Below are 6,216 nucleotides of genomic sequence, written 5' to 3'. Positions count from 1 at the left end.
GTGCGTATCGCCCGAACAGCAGTTTGGAGTATCCACCCTTTTGGAGTCTCTGGAGGGTTGCTAGAGGGCATACCTTCTGGGGATTCCCTCGTTTTGCTGGGAGACTTCAATGCTCACGTGGGCAATGACAGTGAGACCTGGAAGGGCGTGATTGGGAGGAATGGCCCCGATCTGAACCCGGCGGTGTTTTTTTGTTATTGGACTTCTGTGCTCGCCACGGATTGTCCATAACGAACACCATGTTCAAGCTTAAGGGTGTTCATATGTGCACTTGGCACCAGGGCACCCTAGGCCTCAGGTCGATGATCGACTTTGTGGTTGTGTCGTGCGACTTGCGGCCATATGTCTTGGACACTCGGGTGAAGAGAGGGGCGAGCTGTCAACTGATCACCACCTGGTGGTGAGTTGGCTTCGATGGTGGGGAAGATGCGGTCAGACCTGGTAGGCCCAAGCGTGTTGTGAGGGTCTGCTGGGAGCGGCTGGCAGAGTCCCCTGTCAGAAGTAGCTTCAACTCCCACCTCGGCAGAACTTCAACCACGTCCCGAGGGAGGTGGGGACATTGAGTTCGAATGGGCCATGTTCCGTGCCTCTATTGTTGAGGTGGCTGACGGGAGCTGTGGCCGTAAGGTGGTCGGTGCCTGTCGGGCGGCAATCCCCACCCCGTTGTTGGACATCGGCGGTGAGGGATGCCGTCAAGCTGAAGAAGGAGTCCTATAGGACTTTTTTGTCCTGTGGGTCTCTGGAGGCAGCTGATAGGTACCGGCAGGCCAAGCGGAGCGGCTTCGGTTGTTGCTGAGGCAAAACTCGGGCATGGGAGGAGTTTGGAGGCCATGGAGAACGACTTTGGACGGCTTCGAGGAGATTCTGGTCCACCGTCCGGCGTCTCAGGAGGGAAGCAGTGCAGTGTCAACACCGTATATAGTGGGGATGGTGCGCTGCTGACCTCAACTCGGGCGTTGTGGGTCGGTGGGGAGAGTACTTTGAAGACCTCCTCGATCCCACTAACATGCCTTCCAATGAGGAAGCAGAGCCTGGGGACTCTGAGGTGGGCTCTCCCATCTCTGGGACTGAAGTCACCGAGGTGGTCAAAAACTCCTTGGTGGCAGGGCCCGGGGTGGATGAGATCGCCGGAGTTCCTTAAGGCTCTGGATGTTGTAGGACTGTCTTGGTTGACACGTCTCTGCAACATCGCATGGACATCGGGACAGTGCCTCTGGATTGGCAGACCGGGTGGTGGTCCCCTCTTTAAAAGGGGACGGAGGGTGTGTTCCAACTATAGAGGGATCACACTCCTCAGCCTCCCTGGAAAAGTCTATTCGGGGGTTCTGGAGAGGAGGGTCCGTCGGATAGTTGAACCTCGGATTCAGGAGGAACAGTGTGGTTTTCGTCCTGGTCGCGAACAGTGGACCAGCTCTTCACCCTTAGCAGGTCCTGGAGGGTGCATGGGAGTTTGCCCAACCAGTCTACATGTGTTTGTGGACTTGGAAAAGGCATTCGACCGTGTCCCTCGGGAATCCTGTGGGGGTGCTCGGGAGTATGGGGTACGGACCCCTGATAAGAGCTGTTCAGTCCCTGTACAACCGGTGTCAGAGCTTGGCCCGCATTGCCGGCAGTAAGTCGAGCCCATTTCCAGTGAGAGTTGGACACCGCCTTTGTCACCGATTCTGTTCATAACTTTTATGGACAGAATTTCTAGGCACAGCCAGGGTGTTGAAGGGGTCCGGTTTGGTGGACTCAGGATTGGGTCACTGCTTTTTGCAGATGATGTTGTCCTGTTTGCTTCATCAGGCCGTGATCTTCAGCTCTCTCTGGATCGGTTCGCAGCTGAGTGTGAAGCGGCTGGGATGAGAATCAGCACCTCCAAATCCGAGACCATGGTCCTCAGCCGGAAAAGGGTGGAGTGCCCTCTCAGGGTTGGGGAGATCCTGCCCCAAGTGGAGGAGTTTAAGTATCTCGGGGTCTTGTTCACGAGTGAGGGAAGAATGGATCGTGAGATTGACAGGCGGATCGGTGCAGTGTCGGCAGTAATGCGGGCTCTGCATCGGTCTGTCGTGGTGAAAAATGAGCTGAGCCGTAAGGCAAAGCTCTCAATTTACCAGTCGATCTACGCTCCTACCCTCACCTATGGTCATGAGCTATGGGTAGTGACTGAAAGAACGAGATCACGAATACAAGCGGCTGAAATGAGTTTCCTCCGCAGGGTGTCTGGGCTTTCCCTTAAAGATATGGTGAGGAGCTCAGTCATCCAGGAGGGGCTCAGAGTAGAGCCGCTGCTCCTCCGCAACGAGAGGATGGATGGATGGATGGATTTTAGTGGTCTCGCTTTGTTAAGGTTCCCCACCATTACTTGCTTATTTCAATCTTAAACAGCTGCATTCACTGTTTTAATAAGATGCAAATGACAAAGCAGCCAGCAGTTCTCCATCTAAATTGCTTCAATTTACATCTGTGTATGTTCATCATGCTCTGTTTGATTTAATAAAGCACCTAATAGAAAAATTGACAGACTGAAAATGATCCATTTTAGGCTTCAAATCCTTGGAAAGGAAAAAATCTACGATACACGAACATTACTTTGCGGGCTAACAAGCCATAAAATTAAATAAGGTCTACAACTGGCAAGAGACTGGTTTCTAATTAAGCAAGTGGGTTGGAATGAAAACCTGCAGCCACTGCAGCTCTCCAGGACCGACATTGGCCACCCCTGTTCTAGGTTATCAATAATGGCATGACCTTGTCCTTTGAGAAAGTCTGAAAATGTGCTGCAGGATAGCCATGATAACTTAAAACCTTTCCCTATAAATGAACTTCTAGAGCTAGCTGACTATACCTTGTAGCCATTCTGCCTTCAACCTTTTTTTCTTCTTCTAGGTGAAAATATGAAGTCTTCTTGGGTGTGGTAAGTGAACAGTGGAGTAGAGCACAACAATCCCATTGCCACTAAACACTGAAGCCATGGCTGTTGGTCAGTTGTTAGCCATTTAGAGCTGACCGCTGAATATCCTGCAGCTGCCTTTTCATGCACAACAGACTATTGGGAATGCCAATCAGCAGGGTACATTTCTGAATTGTTCAGCACTGAGAATCAAGATGTATTAAAATGAAAAAGAGGATTAGATGCCTTTAAAATCCATTTGGCATTGTGCCTGCTCATGAAACAAAAAAAAGCTGGCACTTCAGTGACAAACTAGCAATGGAGCATTTCTGATAGGCGAGAATTTCGTTAAGGCTTCATGTACTCAGTTGTTAGTCACTTTAAGTTGTAAACCTCCCTCATCTTAGCTTTGTGGTGCTACTACATCTATGGATGTCAGTCAGCATAGCCACATGGAGTCCAGTTACACAACACTGCCACAATGTAGGTAGCAACTTGCTTTTCGGTCATAGTGCAACCTTCAGTAACCCTAGAACATGACTAAATTGAACTGGCATAGTCTCTCATACTGAGGTAGAGTATACAAAGACAGCAGCACGTGAATCTGTGAAGTTGAGAGTAACTTAAGAAAATGTCATCCTCTGACAGACTCAGAGGATTTAACATGTTTAGTCTTGAGCAGAGAAGACTGCATGGGGGCCTAATCCAGGTGCTCAAATTTCTCAAAAACATTGATAAAATAGATCCAGTAGAATTCCTTCATCTTAACTGTGAATCATGTACTTGAAGGACATCATTGGAAATTAATGAGAAGTGCACTTAGGACTGAAGCCTGGAAGCACTTCTTTATGTAATTTGCTGTATTAGTCGGCAAGGAGTTATCAGGTCCAAGTAGCTGAAGCAGAAACCTTGAAACCCTTTAAGAAGTATCTGGATGAGATATTAGGACAGCTTACTGTAGCTATTAGCTAAATAAATGAGCTTGATGGACTGAATGGTCTGCTCTTGTTTATGAAAATTCTTATGTTCTTATGTAAAACAAGCACTAAGATGTTTTATATATGGCCAGCCACTGAAGATAACAATTAGATTTTTGCCATTGGCATCAAATCTGCACCTACAACAACAACATTTATTTATATAGCACATTTTCATACAAAAAGTAGCAGTAAAAGAGACACAGTAAGAAAATACAATAATTCAACTTTAATTAACATAGAATAAGAGTAAGGTCCAATGGTCAGGGTGGACAGAAAAAACAAACAAAAAAAAAAAAAACTCCAGACGGCTGGAGAAAAAAATCAAATCTGTAGGGATTCCAGACCATTAGACTGCCCAGTCCCCTCTGGACCTAGTGACTAGTAGTCAAAAGTTAAGATGTCAAATGCATTAAACAAGACAACCTGAAATGTCTCTTGTACCTTTAAGGTTTTGGTTCCACAGACACATACTGTATTAGCAGAACTTCTCTTTTTTTTAATCTATAAAGCATCTATTTGATGCACATAAAGTACCGCCACCCTCATTAGGCTCTTCAAACATATTAGTTGCTACTGATGTAGAAGAGTAGACATTGTTGCAATCGTAGCCAGACAGCTTTATCTACAAGTATTTCGTTTCCAAGGAAACATTCTCATTCAGTTGGCCATACTTATGCCTACAGGACCTAGCTGCTGCAGAAACCTGGGCAACCATGGTCCTAGCACATAACTAGTCATTATTTCATTATTTAATAGATTTTCTATATATTTATGCCTTCTGTGCTTGAGATCCTGTTGCATAGATTGTTCGCCCTCTGATAGATCCTCAGCCATTGAATCGGGCACAGATAAAAACCTTTCATGTTCAGAAAATTATTCATTGCCATTTTTCTTGCTCTACTCCTTCTGAGTCTAAGAATGCTATTTTTATTCTTCTGTGCAGCACATTTTATCAAGAACATTATCCTAAAGTACTTTGTCCAAATTTACAGCAGGATATATTTATTGATTTGTTGGCATATAGTATATACTACTCTATGTGTAATAGAAATACCTCTTCCCACCTAAAACAGCAATACTAACCAGAATTCAAATTATAGTATGAAAGTTGGTTACATTTACAACAGCAAACTGATCCAGGGTGAGTAGCTGTGGGTGCCCTGCTCTGTCCAGAGGTTGGTTCTACCTGGTGGTAGTAGGATAGGCAGAGACCTGCCGAGACCATGAGCAGGGTAAGTGCATAACAACAATGGCTGGTGCAGAATTATCAGTACAAGTTTATCTCACTCTGTATGGACTTTGCATTCTCTGCTATGTCATATCCATGTCCTATTTGCTCACAGAAAATAACTAAAATATATGTTGTTTTGAAAATCCTCAAATGTACGTTCTACCTGTTTTTCTGAACCTGTTGTATTCACATCAGGGATACAGGGAGACCTAGGCTATCCTGGCAGGAATCCACTTGAATGGAGTGCAAGTCCATTACATAGAACATCCACACACACAACCACACTTACCCAAAGTGTGACAATTCTCTGAATTATACTAACACAAGTCAAAGGGAAATGGTAGAAAACCGGAAAATCTGGAGAAAACCCACTGGAAGAATGTGCAAACTCAGAATTTTAACCCAAACCTCGTGATGGAAAGGAATAATACATTGAAAACTCTGCCACATGTTTACAGATTTGCTGATGCTAGCCTCCTTATGGTTTCAAACCCCCATTTATAAATACTCATTAGACTTTGTAGCACACTCTGGAACACTCTTCTTAGTTCTAGACACAAGGATCTGCCTCTCTTGACATTCAAACTCACCTTTTCTCTTTTGACTTTTAATTTGCCCTCCCTTTATTCATACTACTTGTAATTCATAATGACCTTCTTTCCTTTGTAGGCCATCCTGGGAGATAAAATACAATTTATTTTTGTATGGCTTAAAATCACACAAGAAGTGCTACAATGGGCTTTAACAGGCCCTTCCCCTTGACAGCCCCCAGCCTTGACTCTCTAAGAAGACAAGGACAAACTTCCAAAAATAACCCTTGTAGGGAAAAAATGGAAGAAACCTCGGGAAAAGCTGTTCAAAAAGAGACCCCTTTTCAGGTAGGTTGGGCGTGTAGTGGGTGTCAAAAAGAAGGGTCAATACAATACAATACAATAAACAGAACAGGACAAATCCTCAACACAGTATAAAAACAAAGAAATTACAAGTACAGAGCAGAATTAAACAGTAGATGATATCACATAATATGATTTGGATTTGTTTAGAGTCCTTGAGTCCTCAGTCATCAAGCTGCCTCCCCCATTTGGCCATTCCACAGCTGAAACATTGCTTGGCCAGCCAATCCGATGAAT

The sequence above is a fragment of the Polypterus senegalus genome, chromosome 2 (genome assembly GCF_016835505.1).
Source record: "Polypterus senegalus isolate Bchr_013 chromosome 2, ASM1683550v1, whole genome shotgun sequence".
Taxonomy (NCBI): domain Eukaryota; kingdom Metazoa; phylum Chordata; class Cladistia; order Polypteriformes; family Polypteridae; genus Polypterus; species Polypterus senegalus.
Note: the sequence above shows the minus strand (reverse complement) of the source record.